This window comes from Hevea brasiliensis, chromosome 3, assembly GCF_030052815.1.
Source record: "Hevea brasiliensis isolate MT/VB/25A 57/8 chromosome 3, ASM3005281v1, whole genome shotgun sequence".
Classification (NCBI taxonomy): domain Eukaryota; kingdom Viridiplantae; phylum Streptophyta; class Magnoliopsida; order Malpighiales; family Euphorbiaceae; genus Hevea; species Hevea brasiliensis.
Genome location: NC_079495.1, coordinates 29614779 through 29640177, shown reverse-complemented (window position 1 = coordinate 29640177; position 25399 = coordinate 29614779).

Sequence of the window (25399 nt, the reverse complement as noted above, 5' to 3'; positions counted from 1 at the left end):
CACTGACATTCGGTAAAGCTGGGGCTTCCCCTTGTGCCTCAGCTTCAACAGACTGCTCAACTGAGCGATCCCCTTCTTCCATTTCAGGCTGAAGTTAGGGTATCTCCTGAACAAGTAACACAAGGAGATTTCCCTCCGTTAGTTCATATTCATGATGTAATGCACTGTATGTAACAATTATGGACATTGAGCAGTTGTACTTAACAAAGAAAAACACAAATTCACAATTTAAAACATAATTCAAAAATTTGCTCTGATACCACTAAAACATGTCACACCTTACCCCTCTGTAAGGCATCACATGATCCCGTAGAATACCTAATGAACTACCGCACTTCACCTACCGATAACTCATTAAGTACCCTACAAGGGATTTTAAAACAATTTTCCTATTTTTGATAAGTGGTGAACATTTCAAATAAGTATTTAAAACATTTAGTTGAAATTAAAACTAATTAATATTTTTGGCCATTTTAGTTTTCCGCAAATTTTATAAAAATTTTGACAGAGTTTCCTCTGTATTTTGAGAAAACCGTTCTTCGAATACCTGTAAAAAGCACTTCTAAAAGTTTTTCTCAACCACTACTTCAATTTCAAACTCAATCTCAATCAATTTCTCAAATTCACAAGTTCAATAATTCCTTCAAAATACTGTCCATCAATATCATTTATTCATATTCCATTCAAGATAAACAATTTATATATTCATCATACTAAAATTTACATTCAAAAAGTCCAAATTAAAATTTATTACAACTTTTATACAAACTTTGTACAAACTGCTCAAGACCCATGTACATGTCCATACATTTATGTGCAATATATACATCAAAAGAAATATTTACAGTTAGGGTATAAATTATACCCGAAAACTTTAGGCTGGTAGCTTCTCACACCTCAGCAGCTCAGTCTGCTGCTCCTCTAGTCTCTGTATCTGCGACAGCAATAAAAGCTATCGCTGAGTACTAGGACTCAGTGGTGCACAATATACTAAAATAATCTTTATGCAAAACTTAAAGCACATTCATTCAAAAATTTGGCTAAACATGAAAATTAAATACAATCATGCATTGTAAGGTTTTACATGTAAACCAAGTTCGTTTCAAAGTATCAAAACACATTTCATAAAACCCACAGCTAGATCATGCCATTCGAAACAAATAGAATCTCAATAGCCAGAGGCTAAAGAGAAATCACATGAATCTCAATAGCCAGAGGCTAAAGAGAAATCATATCACAAGGCTAGCTAGCTCAAATATATGGATATCCATTCACATCCTCTTCTACTGGCACACCTCAACACTTCTACAGAGAAGGATTCAAAAGTCGAAACTAATTACCCCTACTAGTCTTTCTAGTGAGGTGTTCAAATATATGGTCATGACACTGTGGTTTCAAAACTTATCTTAACAATTTGCTAAACATTGTCATTTCAAATATACACAATAACTTTCACAATTTAAATCAAACATCATAAGAATGCCATAATCCAATATTTCACATTATTCAAAACAATATGCAAAAGATGATTATAAAAGTATACGTTGTGCACAAACCTCAAACGAGTCGTCCTTTAGCCTCGACTCGGTTCCTCGGGTTCCTTCCCGATATTCTTTTCAACTGAAACACATAATTTTACAATGTTTCAGTACTAGAACTTAAAATAAATCCAAAATAAACTTAACTTCACATTTAGCTAGCTCTAACGTGTTAAATTCGACGTTCTCGAAATTTTGTGTTTCGGGTTACTATTCACTGCACTATTCAAGTCAAATTATTGACTTTCTAAGGCTTAATAGGTATGGGAACTTCAACTTCACCCACATACCACATTTTGGTCACCAAACTTGTTGGTTTTGGTCATTTGTTTAAAGCTTAGGTCAAATTGGCAAAATTGCCAATTTTCGGTTTTGGTTCTCCGAAGTTGCACTATTCCATTGGTCGATCTACTGTTGGAATTTGACAAAACTTCCTTCATAGAAAATGTTCCTTATTGTCTTAAGTATATTCTCATTTTTTGATCACCTCAATCGGAGTTTTTTAGCTCAAGTTATGGCCAAAATAAGTTTACTGTTCATATGCACTGTTCATACTGCAATTTAGGTGCTGGCAGATTTTTGGTCCAACTTTGGTCAATTGTTTGATCAAGTTAAGTTCATAATTTGGTCTCACTTTCTTCATATGAAATGTTGTACTATGTCTTAGGTTTCCATCGGTTCAAGAATCGCCTAAATCCGAGTTTTCTAGAGAGAGTTATAGCTATCCAAACATTGCTGCTCAACTAAAAATCTGCAGAATTTCAGTACATAAATTTTAACTTTGCTCAATGATTTGAATGAGTTAATGGCCTAATTTGGGTTGGTGTTCTTCATGAAAGTTTTAGGTCTATATCATATCTAATTGCTGGTAAAATTTCAGGTCAATTTGACCTACCTAGCTCGAGTTATGACCAAATGAACAGTTACTGTTCATTTGGTCAGTTTGGTGCAGGGCAGCCTGCTATCAACTCACTTTGGTCAATTGTTTCACCAAGTTTTAGTCAGTTTTTGGTCATGGTTCCTTAATGAAAGTTGTGCTCTTTTATGTCTATTTTCATCTCCAATTGGTGGCATATCCATTAGGCTTGTAAAATTTGAGTTTTGGTCCTTCAAAGTAGGTTTGGTCATGCTGCCAGCAGCATGACCATTGACCTACGAATTTAGCTAAATTTTCCACCATTCCCACACAATTCATTTGGTCATTATTGACCATTTTTCAGTCCACAATTGGTCAAAAATATCATTTATGCATTTCTCCAATTTTTTTGGTTCACAAACCCTAATATTCAAACCCTAACTATACTAAAATGTTGCATTTACTCCCATTTATGCATTTCCAACTTACTACCATTCTCATGCAAGCTTACTAACTCATTTAATTCATTCAAAATACATCAAACTCTCCCACATCCATGGCTGGCTGAAATTCTAGTTTGTCCTTCCCCCATATTTTTATTTCATTTCCTTAATCCTAAGTTCATTTCAACCATTAATCATGCATTTAAGTGAAGAAATAAGAAGTTTAACATACTAACCTTAACTTTAAATGCCAATTCTTCACTTTCTCTCTTCCTTTCCTCTTTCTTTCTTGTTCCTAGGTTGAGATTGCAAGGTCTAATAAAGTTTCTAGGGGAGTGATGTTGATTGGATGAAGAAATTCAAGCTTAAAGTAAGCTTAAGTGGAAGAAGCTTTCATGGAGTTTCATGGAGGAGTGGGGCGGCACTTGATGGAAGAAGAAGAGCTTTCTAATAAATTTCTTTTTTCTTTTCTTTCCTTATACGTTTTTTGTTTTGGAAGACCATAAATATCAATTTTAATAAGTATTTAACAAATTTGTTTATGACATCATTAGTGATGTCTCAACTTTGACTTTTCCAACCTCTTTCCTTTTCTCTTTTTTTTTTTTTTTTTTCTATTTATTTTTCTATTAGTTCTTTAATTTAATTCTCGATTCCAAAATTTTTTTTTCTCCGATTTTATTTGTGATTAGGTCGAGTCACTCGGGGTCAATTGACCAAATTGCCCTCGCGGTTCATCCCGGTTTGCAAATAATCTAATATTTCTTAGGCTCACGACCTAATTATTTGACTTAACAGTTCTTTTTCGTGATTTTCTCTTTTCCACTGTGTTCATAAGGGTCCTAAGGACCGCAGCATCACTTTTTACGGTTCGAAATTTGAGTTTAAAACGACTTCGCAGTCGTTCCCGAGGAGGTCACTCATCGCTGTGACTCTCGGCTCGTTTAACCTCTTATGTTCTGTTTTTCTTATTTATAGTTAACTAATTAAACATTACTAATTATTTGTGTTTATGGCTTCTCATGTTGTCTTAAGTGTGGCTTTAATCTCTTTATTTGTCCGGGCCGACACTGGTCACCGGAACAGTGAAATATACCAGGCTATACAACGGGGGTGTTACAATGTTAGATTTAGGCAATAGGTGAGGGAGTAGGGACAGATTCTTAAAAATAAAAATAGCAAAAACCTCAAACTTATTTAAACGAATTCTTTAAGTCTTTTCACAAGGAAACAATTAACGCTAAATTGTGGTCAAATAATAATTACTCTTATTTTTTTTATTGAATATATTAGTTTTATTTAGTTTTTTAAATAAAAGTATGGCATATCCAATATTTGATTTTCCTTTTTCATATTATTTATTTAACTATTAAAGTTTCTATATTTATTAATTAAATTAAAAATAAAAACTCAACTAGTATCGCAAATTAAAAAGAAAATATACATAACTAACAAGTATTGGGTGCAGTGGTAAAGCTCACTGCATTTTCATGGCAAATTTCAATCATAATTTATTAAATTGGTATAACACCCCAAATTTTTAAATTTATTATTTTGTGAGTAATATTAATATTTTATTTTATTTAAATTTTAGGAAATTATTTGAAATTTTTCAGATTTTAGAAATCGGATTTGATTTTCCGAAAATATAAAACTTTGATGATTTTTAAAAATTAATTTAAAGACCACATGACAAAACTAAAAATATATTTGGATTCTACGAATTTTTCTAAATTTTCTAGAATTTTTTTGAAATTTTTGGGCCTCATTTTCAGTCCCAAGGCAGAGTAAAAATTTAAAATTTTGTATCCTGAATCGAACCGGCTGAATAGAACCGGAGCGGATCGGACCGGCCAAATCGGATCAGCCTCTTTCTTTCTTTTCTTCTCTTCCTCGCGCGTTCGACCCTTCTTCCTCTCTCTCCCATTTTCTCTCTCCTCCTTCCTCCCCATGCCGGCCAGTCACCGCCCCAGCCTCCCTAGCTAGCCGCCTCGCCCTTCCCTCCTCGCCGCCCATCGCCTGGAACGCAGGGAGAGAGCGCGCGAAGACCCCTGACGCGCAGCGCGTCGCTTCAGCTTCCCGGCCAGAATCCCGCCCATCCGGCCACTAATGGGGCCTAGTCTTGTGTCAAACACCATCTAAACCTCGAGAGCTTTTCATAGACACTAAGAATACCAAAATCCATCGAGCGGTTTGTCCAATTTTTGTCCTGAAAGTTTTAGCTCATTTCGACTTTTGGGCTAGATTTCTCACAACGAGAGTACCAGAGCGCTCCACTCGTTGAGAGCTTCGCGGCAATATAAATTTCAAAATTTTTAGACATCATTTTTTAGTGGGTCTCACGAAACTTCGTAGTATTTTTTCAAGTATTAAATGAGCTTAGAAAATTCCGTAAAAATTATATACTAACCCCCGTGTTGTAGGCTTCGTGTAGGTACCTTCAATTCGCGGAAATTCAACGGTTGCCCGGGTCTGTGAATTTCCGGCCAAACAAACTGGCTACCAAAAGTCTTAGAATTGGATCGAGATTTTGGCTACTCCACTATTGTCAGACATCCCGAGCGCATCCCTGAAGTCAGAATCGGCATAAGTAAACTCGAACCTTACTTTTTCGTAATTTTCTAGTGCTTGAATTAGATTAAAAATTCATAAAATATTCATGGTAGCTCAGAAAATTATAATTCCTTTTGCATTAGCTTAGTAATGATGCTAAGGACCGCGGGCAAAGTTTTAGAATTTTTAGAACTCATTTGGGTAGTTTTTGCAAAAAGGGTCAATTATAAGGACTAAACTATAATTTTACATATTATGATTGATGACTGTTTGGATGGGCTCAGGAGGGGCTGTGTGATGTGATTGAGATGTGGATGTATGGTTTGTGGATATAGAAGTGCATTTTAAACCCATTTGCAGGTTGGGTAGGTCCTAGGTATAGGGAAGACTTTGCCGGATTTTCGGCATGACTTAGGATATCTTTGGTCTTTTTCTTAGTTTGTATTGAGTCAAATTTATTAAATGATTGTAATAAAATTGTCAAGTGAGCTGAGACAGCCTTCCTCCTCTGCCTAGCCACCACAGTGACTGCGGTCAAGTCTGTGAGTAAAATATTAATTTTAATTATAATTTCGATATTATTATATGTTCAAGCATGCCCATGCATCACTTATATGTATATATCTATATAGTTAAACTCTAGGCACGTTTTATGTTGCATTCACAACTATTAAAGTGCCATAGATGTTGTTGTGGTAATTTGGAGCAGTGTGCGTGAGTTGGCATGCGTGTGGTGTGGTGTTGGCTATGGACAAGACAGGTAGACACAGCTTGAGATCTTCGCTGGAACCCGGTCCTTTGGGGTAGACACGGCTTTGAGTTTTTTCGCTGGGACCCCGATTTGGTTTATTAAGCGAAAGTCCGGCTTGAGTTCTTCACTGGCACAGGTTGGATTAAGAGGGCTGTATAGGGGATCAGCTCCCATATATGTATTGTTTGACCTTATCGGGTGTGTGAGTGCTCCAAATTGCCTTTTTGATGTGATTTATATGAAAATTATGATGATGTTACATTTCACTTCACAGGGTGCATTAGCTTTAGATAGCTATAGAGATTATGATTAAAATTGATATTTTACTCTCTGAGTTAAATGCTCACTCCTGTTCATTATTTTTTCAGGCTACAGGAGGATATTTGTTGTGGTTAACCTGCTTTTCTTCTTCACAGGTCGTTTATTAATATTTGTATAATTCTATTAACTCATAGAATTTCTGCATGTGTTAAAAATATTTATTTGATTTGGGTCTGTAATATAATTACCATGTTGGACCTGTAAACTTATTATATGCATGTATGTTGGACTAGATGAGGGAGCTGAGCTCCCATTTATTTTTATGACATTTGAGTATGTGGAGGGTGAGTTGAGCTCCCCAATTGATTATATATTGTGTTTATAGGTCGGGTGAGTAAAAAAACTCCCCGTTATAAGGTATATTTTATGGCCGGACTCTGTCCTATTGAATTCTTGAAATTGGGCCCAAATGGGCCATAGAGTTGGGTTGATGAATAGTTAGACTTACTACGGGCCTCGGGGGCTTTAGGTTGGCCTAGGTCTTAGTGCCGGTCTGGCCCATAGGTTGGGTTGTGACAAATGTGGTATCAGAGCTTAGGCTCCAGATTCATAGGGAAAAATTATTTAAAGTGTTGGGAAGAGTCTAATAGGAGTCACATGCGGAATATAGGGTCCACATTCATCTTGCATTGTCATCTTTGCTTCTAGTTTCTGCTTTATATAATTGTGTGAAATATGAGTTCATAGAGCTGTGTAATATGTTGTTTTGAAATTTTGTGGGCTAATGCTGCTGAATTTCAGGAAAATGCGTAGAAGTAGGAGAGCTACCACTGCACTAGAACCAAATGTGCCTGATGAGGTGTCGGCACAGGATGAGGCACTTGCCCCGAGGAGGTGGGGTAGGAGGCCTAGAGCTACTCAATTAGAGGAGCAGCCACCCCTAGTTCGGGAATAATCTTTTGTGGCCCCAGGTCCCATGGACCCATTGGTAGCTACTCTAGCTGGTTTGCAGAGAACCATCGATATGATGGCATAGTATATGGTCCACCCTCTCCAACAGCAGTAGTCCACCGCACCAAGGGGGGAACCTTACAAACAGATAATTAATTTCAAGAAATTGGTACCTGGTACTTATGATGTGTCAGACGATGCATATTGGTTTTTGGATTCCTGCAAATAGGCAGGGATGGAGTTGCAATTGACTGATAGGAGACTTATAGAGTGTGTGCATCATGTCATGGGGCCTATGCCTAGACAATGGATGAATGACTGCATATTACCTCGGATGGAAGGTTTGTCATGGACCCAGTTTGTGGAACTGTTTATCAACTGGTTTGTACTAGAAAGTTTCAGAGATCAAAAGTAGTGAGCCTTTGAGGCCTTAAGACAGAATGGCAGGTTTGTAGATGAATATGCTATAGAATTTCTGGAATTGAGCAGATATACCCCTACAGCAGTGGCTACTGAAAGTATGAAGGTGAAAAGGTTCCTAAAGGGGCTGGACAGGAGGTATCAAACCTGGCCATGATGTCTAATCAGTCTTTTAATGTGGTAGTTGATCGAGCCTAACAAATTGAGATTAGCTACACCGGAGATGACAGTGGAAGAGCAAAGAAAAATAGAGTAGGGGGTTCTTCAGGTATTCCCCACATGGGTGCTCCGGATAGCGGAGGCCAGAGTAATTACAGAGGAAGAAGTAGGAACAAGAGGAGTGATTTTAGACACAAATCTCGAGGATTCAGATCAGGGTATGGATCCAGCAGTGGTCACAGTTCGGGGTATAACAGTTCTGGGTCTGGTTCAGGATCCTCCTTGGCGCCTTGCGCACAGTGTGGAAGAGGACATTCAGGACCTTGTCTGATGGGTTCAGGAGTATGTTTCAGGTGTGGCCAACCAGGTCACTTTGCTAGGGAATGCCTAGTGTTCAGTGAGCCACAGATGGGTTCATAGGGTTCTGTTGCAAATATTCCTCGTCAGTTGTATCCTGGTGCTTCCAGCATGGCAGGCAGTTAGTTCAGCGGCCAACAAGGCCAAGGACAAGGAGGACATGGATTTGGAGGCAGATCAGGAGGTAGAAGTCAGTATTAGGGTTCTGTAACCCAGGGTAGGGGTCAAGCTCGGGTTTTCACCCTGACCCACCAGGATGCTCAGGCTTCCAATGTAGTTGTGGTAGGTATTCTTCTAGTCTATTCCTATGAGGCTCGTATTTTAATAGATCCGGGTGCTACGCACTCATTTGTCTCCCCAGTGTTTGCCATGAGATTGGGTAGGAACCCTAAAACTTTAGAATGCCCTTTGTCTGTAGCTGCCCCGCTTAGTGACAACATAGATGTAGATATGGTTTTTCTGGGTAGCCCAGTAGTAGTGGATGGAAGAATCCTCCCAGCAGACTTGGTTCCTCTACCAGTAATGGATTTCGATGTAATTTTGGGAATGGATTTGTTGGCAACTCATTATGCCACTTTAGACTGCAGGAACAAAAAGGTGTATTTTCACATACCTGGTGTGGAAGAGTTTAGCTTCGATGGTGACAGGAGTGTGGCTCCATATAATTTAGTGTCAGCAATTAGTGCTAGAAAAATGTTGAGGTGTGGATGTCAAGGGTATTTGGCATTGGTGAGAGATACATCTGTAGAAGGTGTCAACATGGGAAGTGTTCCTGTTGTTAGAGAATTCATGGATGTCTTCCCTGAAGAGCTTCCAAGGTTGCCACTAGGAAGAGAAATAGAGTTCTGCATTGATGTTGTGCCGAGTACAAACCCCATATCAATGCCGCCTTACAGGATGGCATCAGCAGAATTGAAAGAGTTAAAGGAGCAACTACAGGAGCTTTTGGGTAAGGGTTTCATACGTCTAAGCACTTCACCCTGGGGCGCTCCTGTTCTATTTGTGAGAAAGAAAGATGGGTCCTTGAGGTTGTGTATTGATTATAGACAGCTGAACAAGGTGACTGTGAAGAACAAATATCCTGTTCCTCGGATCGATGATTTGTTTGATCAGCTCCAAGGGGCTAGATTCTTTTCCAAAATAGACCTACGATCAGGCTACCATCAGTTGAGAATCAGGAATGAGGATGTGTCCAAAACAACATTCAGGACAAGATATGGTCATTATGAATTCTTGGTGATGTCTTTTGGACTCACTAATGCACCAGCAGCCTTAATGGACTTGATGAACAGGATATTCAGGCCATTCCTGGACCATTTTGTCATCGTATTCATAAATGACATTTTGGTATACTCTCGGACCGAGGAAGAACAAGTGTGACATTTGAGGATGGTGTTGCAGACTTTGAGGAAGCACCAGCTATATGCCAAAATTTCAAAATGTGAATTTTGGCTAGAAAGCATCTCATTCTTGGGACACATGGTTTTTAATGAAGGCATTCAAGTGGATCCCAAGAAAATTGAGGCTGTAACTGATTGGCTTAGTCCTACAAAAGTCACTGAGGTGTGAAGTTTTCTGGGCCTAGCTTGCTACTATAGGCGTTTTGTGCAGGATTTTTCTAGGATAGCAGCTCCCCTAACTAAGTTAACTTGAAAGAATGTTCCATTCATTTGGATAGATGATTGTGAGGAGAGTTTCCAGAAGCTTAAGGAGTGTCTAACCACCGCCCCTGTATTGACACTAACGATGAGTGGTGAAGGATATACCGTGTACTGTGACGCCTCCAGAGTTGGCTTAGGGTGTGTTTTGATGCAGAATGGAAAAGTAGTGGCTTATGTTTCAAGACAGCTAAAGAGGCATGAGCAGAACTACCCCACCCATGATTTGGAAATGGCGGCTGTAGTCTTTGCACTAAAGATCTGGAGACATTACCTGTATGGTGAAGTGTGCGAGATATACACCGACCATAAGAGTTTGAAGTACATCGTCTAATAGAGGGATTTAAATTTGAGACAGAGGAGATGGATGGAGCTTCTGAAGGACTATGATTGTACCATCCAGTACCACCCTGGGAAGGCCAATGTAGTAGCAGATGCTTTGAGCAGAAAATCTTCTGGCAGCTTGGTACACATATCAGCAGAGAAGAGACTGTTGATTCAGGAAGTACATGAGTTGATGGATCAAGGTCTGATCTTAAATCTTTCAGATGATGGGGTATTGTTGGCTCATTTTTCAGTGAGACTAGATCTGTAAGACAAAGTTAGAGTTTCCCAGTACAGAGACCAGCAATTGATGAAGATCATAGAAAGATTATAGCAGGGTGAAGGTGGTGAGTTTGGATTTGCCAATGATGGCGCCCTTATGCAAGGTTTCAGGATATGTGTGCCCGATGTGGACAATCTCAGAAATGAAATCATGCGAGAGGCACACTATACATTATACAATATCCACCCAGGCTCCACCAAGATGTACCATGGTGTGAAAGATAGTTATTGGTGGAATGGCATGAAGAGAGACATAGCAGACTTTGTGTCCAAGTGCTTGACTTGTCAAAAGGTGAAGTTTGAACACCAGAGGCCGTCAGGGAAGCTGCAAGAACTCCCTATCCTAGAATAGAAGTGGGAGATGATTACTATGGATTTTGTGACTGGGTTGCCTCATACCACGCGAGGATATGATTTGATATGGGTAATTGTAGACCGCCTAACCAAATCAGCTCATTTCTTACCTGTGAAGACCACATATTCTGTTGCACAGTATGCCCGGCTCTACATTTGAGAAATAGTCAGATTACATGGGGTTCTTGCTTCTATAATATCTGACAAAGGGCTCCAGTTCACTTCTCAGTTTTGGAGAAAGTTGCAAGAGGCATTTGGCACGCAGTTGAACTTTAATACCGCTTTCCACCCTCAGACAGACGGACAGTCCGAAAGGACAATCCAAATACTGGAAGACAAGCTCCGCATGTGTGTTTTGGATTTTGGAGGTCAATGGGATGATCAGCTACCTTTGGTGGAGTTTGCCTACAACAACAGTTATCATTCCAACATAAGGATGGCACCCTATGAGGCATTATATGGCAGAAAGTGTAGGTCTCCTCTGTGTTGGACGGAAATGGGAGAAGCGAAGGTGCATGATGTAGACCTAGTGCAGTACACTTCATAGATAGTTCCTTTAATCAGGGAACGATTGAAAATAGTTTTCAGTAGGCAGAAGAGTTATGCCGATCCTAGACGGAGGGATGTAGAGTTTGCAGTAGGCGATTGTGTATTCTTGAAGATTTCTCCGATGAAGGGAGTAATGAGATTTGGAAAGAAGGGCAAGTTGGCACCTCGGTATATTGGACCTTTTGAGGTTACTGATAGAGTTGGAGCAGTTGCCTATCGGTTGGAGCTACCACCTAGCCTTTCTCATATTCATCCTATATTTCACATCCTATGCTCAGGAAATACATACTTGATCCTTCTCATGTGTTACAGCCGGATGTAGTAGAGCTGAAAGAAAACCTGTTATTTGAGGAGCAACCTGTTGCCATAGTGGACTATCAAGTGAGGCAGCTAAGATCAAAACATATCCCTATGGTTAAGGTTTTGTGGAAGAGCCAGTCAGTGGAAGAGTGCACCTGGGAGTCAGAGAGGGACATGCGTAGCAAGTACCCTTATCTATTCAATGTGCAATTCTGTACTTTATTCTACCTTGTGTAAAATTCAAGGACGAATTTTCTATAAGGGGGGAAGAATGTAACACCCCAAATTTTTAAATTTATTATTTTGTGAGTAATATTAATATTTTATTTTATTTAAATTTTAGAAAATTATTTGAAATTTTTTGAATTTTAGAAATCGGGTTTAATTTTTCGAAAATATAAAATTTTGATGATTTTTAAAAATTAATTTAAAGATCACGTGGCAAAACTAAAAATATATTTGGATTCTACGAATTTTTTTGAGTTTTCTAGAATTTTTTTGAAATTTTTGGGCCTCGTTTTCGATCCCAAGGCGGAGTAAAAAATTTAAAATTTTGTATCCTAAATCGAACCGACCGAATCGAACCGAACCGGACCAGACTGGTCGAATCAGATCGGCCTCTTTCTTTCTTTTCTTCTCTTCTCCGCGCATCCCGACCCTTCTTCCTCTCTCTCCCATTTTCTCTCTCCTCCCTCCTCCCCACGCCGGCCAGCCACCGGCCCAGCCTCCCTAAATCGCCGGCGCGCTGCCTTGCCCTTCCCTCCTCACCGACAGCCGCCTGGAACGCCGGGAAAGCGGGCGCAAAGACCCTCGACGTGTTGTGCGCTGCTTTAGCTTTTCGGCCAGAATCCAGTCGATCCGGCCACCAATGGGGCTAGGTCTTGTGTCAAACACCATCTACACCTCGAGAGCTTTCCATAAACACTAAAAACATCAAAATCCATTGAGTGGATTGTCCAATTTTTATCCGGGAAGTTTTAGCCCATTTCGACTTTTGGGCTAGATTTCTCGCAAACCGTGAACCCCACGAAAAAACTGAGAGTACTAGAGCGCTCCACTCGTTGAGAGTTTCGCGGCAATATAAATTTCAAAATTTTCTGATATCGTTTTTCGGTGGGTCCCACGAAACTTCGTAATATTTTTTCGAGTATTAAATGAGTGTAGAAAATTCCGTAAAAATTATATACTAACCCCCGTGTTGTGGGCTTCGTGTAGGTACCTTCAATTAGCGGAAATTCGACGGTTGCCTGGGTCTGTGAATTTCCGGTCAAACAGACTGGCTACGGAAAGTCTTAGAATTAGATCGAGATTTTGGCTACCCCACCATTGTCAGACGTCCCGAGTGCGTCCCTGGAGTCGGAATCGGCATAGGTAAACCCAAACCTTGCTTTTTTGTAATTTTTTAGTGCTTGAATTGGATTAAAAATTCATAAAATATTCGTGGTAGCTTAGAAAATTATAATTCCTTTTGCATTAGCTTAGTAATGGTGCTAAGGACCACAGGGTAAAGTTTTATAATTTTTAGAACTCATTTGGGTAGTTTTTGCAAAAAGGGTCAATTATAAGGACTAAACTGTAATTTTACATATTGTGATTGATGACTATTTGGATGGGCCTAGGAGGGGCTGTGTGATGTGATTGAGATGTGGATGTATGGTTTTTGGGTATAGAAGTGCGTTTTAAACTTATTTGTAGGTTGGGTAGGTCCTAGGTATAGGGGAGACTGTGCCGGATTTTCAGCACGACTTAAGACATCTTTGGTCATTTTCTTAGTTTTTATTGAGTCAAATTTATTAAATAATTATAATAAAATTGTCAGATGAGCCGAGATAGCTTTCCTCCTCCGCCTAGCCGCCACAGTGACTGCTGTCAAGTATATGAGTAAAATATTAATTTTAATTGTAATTTCGATATTATTATATGTTTAAGTATGCCCATGCATCACTTATATGTATATATCTATGTAGTTAAACTCTAGGCACGTTTTATGTTGCATTCACAACTGTTAAAGTGCCATGGATGTTATTGTGGTAATTTGGAGCAGTGTGTGTGAGTTGGCGTGCGTGTGGTGTGGTGTTGGCTATGGATAGGACGGGTAGACATGGCTTGAGATCTTCGCTGGGACTCGGTCCTTTAGGGTAGACACGGCTTGAGTTCTTTGCTGGGACCCCGATTTGGTTTATTAAGCGAAAGTCCGGCTTGAGTTCTTCGCTGGCACAGGTTGGATTAAGATGGCTGTGTAGGGGATCAACTCCCATATATGTAATGTTTGACCTTATCGGGTGTGTGAGTGCCCCAAATTGCCTTTTTGATGTAATTTGTATGAAAATTATGACGATGTTGCATTTCACTTCACAGGGTGCATTAGATTTAGATAGCTATAGAGATTATGGTTAAAATTGATATTTTACTCTCTGAGTTGAACGCTCACTCCTGTTCATTATTTTTCCAGGCTACAGGAGGATATTTATTCTGGTTAACCTGCTTTTCTTCTTCGCAGGTCGTTTATTAATATTTGTATAATTCTATTAACTCATAAAATTTTCGTATGTGTTAGAAATATTTATTTGATTTGGGTCTGTAATAAAATTACCTTGTTGGACCTGTAAACTTATTATATGCATGTATGTTGGACTGGATGATGGAGCTAAGCTCCCATTTATTTTTATGACATTTGAGTATGTGGAGGGTTATCTGAGCTCCCCAATTGATTATATATTGTGTTTACAGGTCCGGCGAGTAAAAAACTCTCCGTTATAAGGTCCATTTTATGGCCGGACTCTATCCGGTTGAATTCTTGAAATTGGGCCCAAATGGGCCATAGAGTTGGGTTGATGAATAGTTAGGCTTACTACTGGCCTCGGGGGCTTTAGGCTGGCCCAGGTCCTAGTGCTGGTCCAGCCCATAGGTTGGGTCGTGACAATTGGTCTTCATAAAAGTTGTTCCTCTATGTCTTAGCTTTCCAACAAGGTAAGATTCACCTTATTTGGAATTATATACAGTGAGTTATGTCAAAACAAGCAAGATATGTTCGGATGCACTACTTTACTGATCGCAGGATAGGTTTTGGACAGTTTTTGGAGTCCGTATTTGAATAAGTTGCAATTAGAATTTATTATTTTGTTCTTCATGAAAGTTATTTCTTTTTATCTTAGCTTTTTAACAAATCAAGAATCACCTCATTTGGAGTTTATTAAGGTGAGTTATACCCATTTTAATCCGGACTACTTAGGGTACACTGCTCCTAGGTTCTAGATTTCATGACTCAACTTTTAGCAATTATTCAAGGTATTTACACACAAAATTAGAGCAACTTGTCCTCATGAAAGTTTTAGCATTATATCTTAACTTTAATTTTCCATAAGTTTCTTGTCATTTGAAATTATAGAACTCAAGATATGGACTTAAAGGTCAAGTTTGGTCAAATTCAGCCAGATTGCTTAACATGCCCATTCACAATGTATGCTTCAACACAAACCAAGCAACGTAATTCCAAGTAGGCACTATATTATTTATACACACTAAACATCAATTTTCTAACTATAAATTAAACATTTACATTCAATTTAGCTAAAATCGCTAAATGGCATGAAACCCTAAGCAACAAATTTTAAGGAGAAATTAAGAGTGCACATACCAATATAAGCTTCCAATCTTTGCTTAACTCTTCAATTTCACCTCTAATCAACCTTATGGTCCTTTCTTAATTCCTTGTGAGCTTGGACCGGATTTCCTTCTTCAAGAATTTCAAAGGTACTCATCACAATCTTATCACAAACCACACTTATGCCATGATTATAACATGATAACATAAATTCATGTATGCTAAGCTCAATTCTCTCTTATCTTGAGTTTTTTCCCAATTTGATTTCTTGATAACCCTCCTAAATCCTTAGAATTTTTTGCTTAAAAGATGTGCTCACACTAAATTAAAGCTTAATTATACTATATTATGTAATGAAGGTTGAGAAATTGGTGGGAGTTCAAGCTTAGAAGAAAGCAAAAATGATGGGAAGGAAGAGGTGAGGTTCGGTCAACTTGAAGAAGAAGATGAATATGATAATGTTTGTCCTCTACTAAGAAATAAGAGATATTTATAATATTTTAATTCCCTAATGGCCAACTTGTAAATATGGTGAATGGCAAATTTGTAAATGTGGTGAAATTTCTAATCATTAAGTTTGACTATTTAGATAATTATGTTTAATTTTTATAATCATGATTAATTAAATTAATTCAACTTCATTAACTTAATTAATCACATCTATGGTCAATATTTGACTTTTAAATTTAATTGATCAAAATTTTTTTAACGATTTACTATTCATCTTTTTTCTATAATACCCGATAAGTCTATAACTCCGTTTTTCACTTTAACTTTTAATCTACTTATTTGAACTTATTTTCAAGTCATATTTAATTTTCATATTTTCTTTGAATAGCGCTATTCACATGCCGATATTAGTACTGTTTAAGGCTAGGGACTATGGGATATTATAGTTTATTCTTTATTAAGCTATATATCTAAGGTATAAGCTGATAATAACCAAAAGTTGAGGTGAAAATATTTTTGATTAATTTAAATTTGTGTTAAAAAATGACAAACCTTTGTTGAAAATATTTTTCACAAAATTGATTCCAGGTTAATAGCAAGTGGCTGTTGATGTTAAAGACTCTTTCCTTTAATTGAATTTATTTTTTCATCTTCTTAACTGGCGCATGCCATTTTCATTTTCAAGAAGTTGTCCCTAACCTATTTGCCTAAAATCTAACATTGAAAACGCCATTCAATTGGTAGTTTTTACGCATTTGCTTTAGAAAATGCTATCTCCTGTGCCCCATTTTTGTTTTTCCCTGATAATCTAATCTACAGACATGATAGCAAAAAAAAAAAAATTATAATGGTTCAAGAGAATGCCAGTTTTATTGAAATTTTCAATATAAATCATCTTGCTTTGAAAAGCGTCAATCTAAATGTCATTTTCTTCAGCAACACATTATTTTGATAAATTATTTTTATTTTAGGTTGTTTCGGTAAGTACTTTTCTTTGAAACATTATTTTAATAATAAATCTAAAATTTTTATTATTATAATTATTTAAATATAAAATATTAAACAATTAATTAGTTAATAATATGAATTTTCAAATAGTAAAAAAGTTACTAACAAACAATATCTTTTACAAAATTTTAAATTTTTTATACTGTGATCTATAATTTTCTAAAAATTCTATTTTAGTTTTGTTTTTTTACAGTAATATTTTTCAATAAATACATAGTTATAAAAATTCTTTTAACATGGTTTTCAAGAAAAATTTTATACAAATTTATTTTATATGACCTAATATATTTTATTTTGAAGTACATACTCATACATATAAATCGTTTTAAGTTATAATTTAATTCTAATTTACCAATTTATAAATACTCTCAAAAATTACATTTTGAATGAAATTTTCATTAATTGTCTGAAAAATTAAATAATTTTGTTGGAAGAAAATTTAATTTAAAATACATTTTTAAATATAATTTATAACTATATATATATATTAAAAATATATAAAATTATAGACCTTAACAACAACAATAATAACTTGATCCAAAATAGTTGAGTCTGGTGATATGAATCCATTTTTACTATTGAGCTTTGTTAGTAATATAAAAAAACTATAAAAATAATATAATTAACTATGTTTTAACATTGAAAAAGCATATTATTATCTAATTAACTATTTTAGTATTTGGGCTAATCATTAAAATAATCCAAATCTTTTCTTGTTTTGGTGATCGAATTCAAATATTTATAGTTTGGTATAATTAACCAGAGTTCCAAAATTCATGAAAATTTTGTTAATTTTTTTGAAGTTGCAAAAGATTGTTGCTATTACGCCTAGTGTTTTAAAATTGGATAAAATTTTAACTGACTTTTAGAAATTTGGTTAATTATGTCAAAATTTAAACGGTTTGATTAGATGAATGAAATGTGAAAATGTTTGGATTGTTTTTATGATTAAGCATAGTATTTTAAATTCAAATAACTATAATTATGAAAATTTTTCATATTTTTATAAAATATGTAATTATTTAAATATAAAATAAATAATTATTTAAACAAATTTAGATGTAGAGATTATTTTATTAATAAAATCAAATTTTAGGGACTAAATTATTTCAAATTAAAAAGAATTAGCAGAATTAATGGAGTTAACAGTCAATTTGGACAGTAGGGACTAATTTGTTAACATAATTAAACCTTATAAACTAAATAATGTGAGTTATGGATGAGTGAAATCTCTTTCCTTGGACACATAGAATCAGCTGAGGGGATTAGAGTAGATCCCAAAAAGATAAAAGCAGTGATGGAATGGAAGCCTCCCAGAAATACAACTGAGGTCAGAAGTTTCTTGGGGCTAGCTGGGTATTACAGAAGATTTGTGAAGGGGTGTCACATTTATTGTAACATCCTCACTTTAGCTAGTCCGTACAGTCTACTATTTCGGTCCGGGTAGTTAGAATGTTTGAAATTATAAATAGACTAGAGTGAGGAGTTATAAAGAAACTAAATAATGCTCATAAAAAGCAAGGAAAAATTTTAAAAATCAAATACACTAAGGTTAAACGAGCCAAAACCCCAGGGATGAGTAACCCGAAGGGGAAGTGACGGTGAAGGCCGTTAACAACACTAGACCCGGGGAAAAATTATAAAATAATTATTGGGACTCCAGAGAAGGGTCATTGAGGTTCTTATGGCATTAGAATGCCAAAGAAATGCTTAGAAAAATTTTTCTATCGGTACACACAATTTTGGCTCTTTAAGCCAAACAGAGGGCATTTTAGTCATTTCGTCTTCAGAGATGATTTTTGGCCAACTTATCCAGTTAAATAAATAATTTCTATAACATAAAATATGAACAAATGTTGTTAAAAATTTAATTGAAACTAAATAGACAAGAAAAGGAGAGAAAATGAAATTATGACATCATAATGATGTCATTAAAATTCTCTCAACCAATCCAATGTTGGCACATGGCATAATCTTATTTAAAAGAGGCTATATGGGCAGAAAATGAAGGAAAAAAAAAATCAAAACTTTCTACCTTCTTCTCTTTGCCGTCACCCACTCCCACCATTGCCAACCTTAAACAAGCTTTTGAAAGCTTGATTTCCCTAACTTTTACCCAACAAAACCCTAACCTAGCAACACAAAAAAGTGTTCTTACATCTTGTCAAGTCTTTTGGGAGCAAAAAGAAAGGAAAAAGAGGAACCCTAGCAAGTGGGAAATCTCACTCCATAGAGGTTTGGGACCTAGCCCTGAATTTCACTTTGAATTCATGTTTAAGGACTATGAATGAGTGCAAATGACAAAGAAAATTGATGAAATACCATTGGTATGCTAACCCATAATTTTAGCAGCCATGGTTGGGGTATGCTTGTGATGAAGTTTATGGAGCTAACATGCTAGTATGGCTGCCCTTAATATGCATCTTGTAAGTGGATTGAAGAAATGCAATGATAATGCATGATTTGTAATGTTTGAGTTAGGGTTTGGGGTGAAAAATGAGACTTGATCATGGGGTGATAAAAGTAGGTTTTAATGGTCAATTAGTGACCATTTGGTTTTGTTTAAATAAAAAATGAAGTGAATTGTGTAGTGGGATTGGAGTTAGGTGTGGCTGCCCTTAGTGACCTGCAGGACTGGGCATGAGTCTATCACGTTTGGGCTGCAATAACTGGAATTGTAGAGGTTCAATTAGTGCAAGGAATTTGGGACATGAAACTAGACACATAATGACACAACTTTGGTGAAGAAACTATGCACAGAAAACCAAGCCAAGTTGACCAAAAGATTGCCCTAATCCGGGTGACCTGCATTCTACCTGGGCAAAATGACCAAATGAACAGTATTTAGTCATTTGGCAATAACTCAGTGTAGAAAGGTCCAATTGACCTGAAATTTTACCAAAAACAAGCTGAGATACATACCAACAACTTTCATGAAGAAACATAACCCAAATTATGACCATAACATATTCAAAAAGTGACCTGAAGTCACTGCTCCTAACACTGTAGATTTAGTCAGTCCAGAAATTCTGGAAAAATCATAATCTGGCCAGTTGTGGTTTTTGGGCCATAACTTGAGCTACAAAACTCCAAATGGAGTGATTCAAAATAGGAAATGCAATTAGACAAAATAAGGAACAACTTTCATGTTGATCATTTTACTAAATTCCCACTGCAAAAATGACTAATGAAACAGTAAATACAAAGCATGAAAATCGAAAATTCTGTCCAATTAGCATTAAGTTTAGAAATGGTATTGGCAATCAATACCAACAACTTTAGAATGCAAAATGTGGTATGTTGGGAGTATTAGAACCAATGTACCTATTGTCTATGCAAAAGTCAACATTTTAGTTGACTAATGAAATGAATAGTAACACCTAAAATTAATTTGCAAAAATTGTGAAACTTAAAAGTGTAAAATGCCCTAGTATACCTAGCAAGATTGGTTTGGATAGGTTGGCATGCCAATAGGGTTCTGTTAGCAGTACTGCATATGGCTTCATGCCATTCTGTGTTTCATGGCTTCTCATGCCATTCTGTGACATAATAGCCTTTGGCTATGTAATTTGAGTTGTTACACTCGGGTTTTATCCCTGATAATTATTACAGCTTATTAGTTGTTCTGTTGCACACCGAGAGACACAATGTGACCGATGGTGTGATGGTCCGAGATACTTAGCATCCAGTGCCAGTTTACCCGTTTACCCAGTCCAGTCAACTAGTATGGGTTACTCGGGCAATGATAATAAACCTTACCAAATTTTAATCGAATAATACTGCAATAAATATTAAAAATCAAGTCTACCCAAAAAAAAAAAAGTAAACATACATTCTGCATTCTCATTTTTATTTTATTTTATTTTATTTTATATTGTCACCACTAAGCAGAATTGCTTAGCGCGTCGCTTTTGCCACGCGCAGGTACTGGAGACCTAGCTGGAGAGCCCAGCAAACATCAGACCGGGTGAGCCTTCAAATCTGCATCCAGAGTTCAGAGTCACCTCACATCTGCAGTGCATATGGTAGGACATTAGGACTTTGGGGTAGCACTTTGTATTTTGCATTTTGTATTAGTTTGGGTTGTAACTATAAACTCTTGTAATTATGTAATAATGTAAATATATGAAATTTCATGTTATTGAAATTTTCTGTATAATGTGTGTTGATAAATGAAATGTTGAAAAATATTTATGAATATGTTTCAAGTGGTGATGTGAACAGAAATATTCTAAGAATAGTATTGAGATTTTGAGATTGACTTGAAACGTGTATAATGGAGTATGAATTTGGAAATTATATTGGAAGTGTTTTTAAACAGGTTCAGAAGAACTGCTTTTCCAATTTATAGCCGGCACTCTATCGGATTTTCTATAAAAATTTCGGAAAAATTCAGATTTATCAAAAATTGAAAATAAATGAATTAAAAGGGATATATTGTAATTGAAACATGAATTGGTGTTCCGGCACACTGAGTGGCATATCTTGCTCGGTTACACTGTAGACGGGTAAGGGGTGTCACATTTAGTGGTATCAGAGCATCGGTTTAGGCGTTTCTAGGCCTAGATAGAGTGCATACCATTGCATTGCATTTGTAAGTGTTGAGGTGACACTGATGCAGATCTGTTTATTTTCTTATTTTGAATAGGATATGGATCCTGCTTCGCAAAATGCAGTTGATGAGGAGGTGGAGAGTCGTGCTCCACCAAGGGCTGAATCTGGGGGCAGGGGAGAATCTGCTCCACCAGCAGCTGAAGCACCTGCCCAACCTTAGTTTGCTCTATTCCAGCAAATGACCGAATTCTACTGGCAAATGATGGGGGCAATTCCACCACCACAACCACAGCCAAAACCTCCACTAGCACCACAGAAGTCCCATTTGGAGAAACTGCGAAAACATGGGGCTGTGGATTTCTTTGGGAAGAGGGAGGATGATCCCATGACCACAGAAAACTGGTTGGATAGAACCATCGAATCTTTGAAAGCCTTAATCGCACTCGAGCGTAACTCGGAGGGTGTTGTGTCCCTACTTCAGGATGATGCATATCAGTGGTGGGACACAGTAACTAGTGAGGTGCAACCAGAACGGATCACCTGGGAATTCTTCCTCACAGAGTTCAAGAAGAAATATGTTAGCAAGGTGTATTTAGAAGAGCGAAGAAGAGAATTTATCAGTCTGAGACAGAGGCAATTGTCAGTGGTTGAGTATGAACGTGAGTTTGTCAGACTAAGCTGATATGGGAGGGAGATAGTTCATACAGAGGCAGAGAGGCGCAGAAGGTTTGAAGAAGGACTCAATGACAATATCAAAGTCATGATAACAGCATTGGAGATCACAGATTTTGCTAAGCTAGTAGATGCTACATCAAAAGTGGAAAGGGTCCGAATAAATGAACAAAATAGAAGGGAAAGATAGTAGAAGAGGGGTCCGGGTCAGTTCAGTATATTTTTTGCTCCCAGTTAGAAGAGTAAGGGTCCTCCTGCTCAGAGTTCAGGACCACCACAGGGTCAGGGTCAGTCTCAGGGGCCCAGCCCACAGTTCACACCTAGGAGAGGCCAGTCCACACCATCAGTGGGCAGCTCTCCAGGGACGGTGTTTAGGGGACCAGCCCCAGCATCTTCTGCCTGTCAGTACTATCAGAAGTGGCATAAGGGGGATTGTTGGCGAGTGACCGGTGCATACTTACGGTGTGGATCTACAGAACATCAGATCAAGAATTGTCCGAAGAGGACTACTACAATTGCTCTAACACAAGCTAACAGACCTGCTCCTGCACCACAAAGGGGTAGGAAGCCCGGTAAATCTGAGGCAACTGGTCCATCACTGAGGCCTGCATCCGAGTCAGCTGAGAGGCCAGATACTAGAGTGCCTGCCAGGGCCTATGCCATCAGAGCTCAGGAGGAGCAAGATGCCCCGAATGTCATCAGGGGTACGTTTTCCCTCTACAACACTTCTGTACATGCATTGGTGGATCAAGGATCCACTCATTCCTACATTTGCATCAAACTACCCATAGAGAGGGGAGTCCCAGTAGAGGAGAGTGATCAAGACATTCTGGTCACAAATCCACTAGGCCATAGTGTGGTAGTGAATAAGGTGTATAAAGGTTGCCCGTTGAGGATTCAGGGGTATGAATTCTCGGCAGACCTAATTGAATTGCCCTTCCACGAGTTTAACGTGATTTTGGGTATGGACTGGTTGTCATGTCATCAGGCAATAGTTGATTGCAAGTTGAAGAGGATTTCTCTTAAAACTTCTGAGGGTAATGAGATCACTGTTGTGGGTAAAAGGACAGATTACCTATCCAATGTTATCTCAGCCACAGTTGCAAGAAGATTGATGAGAAAAGGTTGTGAAGCTTACCTAGCACATGTGGTTGATACTAGGCAGGCTAAGCCAAACCTGTGTGATATACCCACAGTAAGTGACTTCCCAGATGTATTTCCTGAAGAATTGCCTGGTTTACCACCAGAAAGGGAAGTCGAGTTTGCTATTGAGGTAATGCCGGGTACAACACCAATTTCTATTGCTCCTTATAGAATGGCACCCACTGAATTAAAGGAGTTGAAAATTCAGTTGCAGGAGTTACTCGATAAGGGGTTCATACGCTCCGGTGTGTCACCATGGGGAGCTCCAGTGCTGTTTGTGAAAAAGAAGGATGGAAATTTGAGATTGTATATTGATTACCAGCAGTTGAACAAAATAACTGTGAAGAATAAATATCTATTGTCCAGAATTGACGATCTGTTTGATCAGTTGAAGGGAGCCGGTGTATTTTCAAAAATTGATCTCAGATCAGGGTATCATCAGTTGAGGGTAAAGGATGCAGATGTGTCAAAAACTGCATTTAGAACCCGGTATGGGCATTATGAATTTCTAGTGATGCCCTTTGGGTTAACAAATGCACCAGCAACATTTATGGACCTTATGAACCGTATCTTTCATCTATATCTAGATCGGTTTGTAGTGGTCTTTATTGATGATATTCTGGTGTATTCCAAGACTAGGGAAGAAGACGATGAACATTTCAGGATTGTTCTGCAAACCCTGCGAGAAAAGAAGCTGTATGCTAAGTTGTCCAAGTGTGACTTTTGGATGAGTGAAATCTCTTTCCTTGGACACATTGTATCAGCTGAGGGGATTATAGTAGATCCCAAAAAGATAGACGCAGTGATGGAATGAAAGCCTCCCAGAAATACAACTAAGGTCAGAAGTTTCTTGGGGCTAGCTGGGTATTACAGAAGATTTGGGAAGGGGTGTCACATTTATTGTAACATCCTCACTTTAGCTAGTCCGTACAGTCCACTGTTCCGGTGACCAATGTCGGTCCGGGCAGCTAGAATGTTTGAAATTATAAAATAGACTAGAGTGAGAAGTTATAAAGAAACTAAATAATACTCATAAAAATCAAGGAAAAATTTTAGAAACCAAATACACTAAGGTTAAACGAGCTGAAACCCCAGGGATGAGTAACCCGAAGGGGAAGTCACGGTGAAGGCCGTTAGCAACCCTAGACCCGGGGGAAAAATTATAAAATAATTATTGGGACTCCAGAGAAGGGTCATTGAGGTTCTTATGGCATTAGAATGCCAAGAAAATGCTTAGAAAAATTTTTCTATCGGTACACACAATTTTGGCTCGTTAAGCCAAACGGAGGGCATTTTGGTCATTTCGTCTTCAGAGATGATTTTTGGCCAACTTGTCTAGTTAAATAAATAATTTCTATAACATAAAATATGAATAAATATTGTTAAAAATTTAATTGAAATTAAATAGACAAGAAAAGGAGAGAAAATGAAAGAAAATGGAATTATGACATCATAACGATGTCATTAAAATTCTCCCAACCAATCCAATGTTGACACATGGCACAATCTTATTTAAAAGAGGCTATATGGGCAGAAAATGAAGAAAAAAAATCAGAACTCTCTACCTTCTTCTCTTTGCCGTCACCCACTCCCACCATTGCCAACCTTGAACAAGCTTTTGAAAGCTTGATTTTCCTAACTTTTACCCAACAAAACCCTAACCTAGCAACACAAAAAAGTGTTCTTACATCTTGTCAAGTCTTTTGGGAGCAAAAAGAAAGGAAAAAGGGGAACCCTAGCAAGTGGGAAATCTCACTCCATAGAGGTTTGTGACCTAACCTTGAATTTCACTTTGAATTCATGTTTAAGGACTATGAATGAATGCAAATGATAAAGAAAATTGATGAAATACCATTGGTATGCTAACCCATAATTTCGGTAGCCTTGGTTGGGGTATGCTTATGATGAATTTTATAGAGCTAACATGCTAGTATGGCTGCCCTTAATATGCATCTTGTAAGTGGATTGAAGAAATGCAATGATAATGCATGATTTGTAATGTTTGAGTTAGGGTTTAGGGTGAAAAATGAGACTTGATCATGGGGTGATGAAAGTAGGTTTTAATGGTCAATTAGTGACCATTTGGTTCTGTTTAAATAAAAAATGAAGTGAATTGTGTAGTGGGATTGGAGTTAGGTGTGGCTGCCCTTGGTGACCTGCAGGACTGGGCATGAGTCTAGTAGGTTTGGGCTGTAATAACTGGAATTGTAGA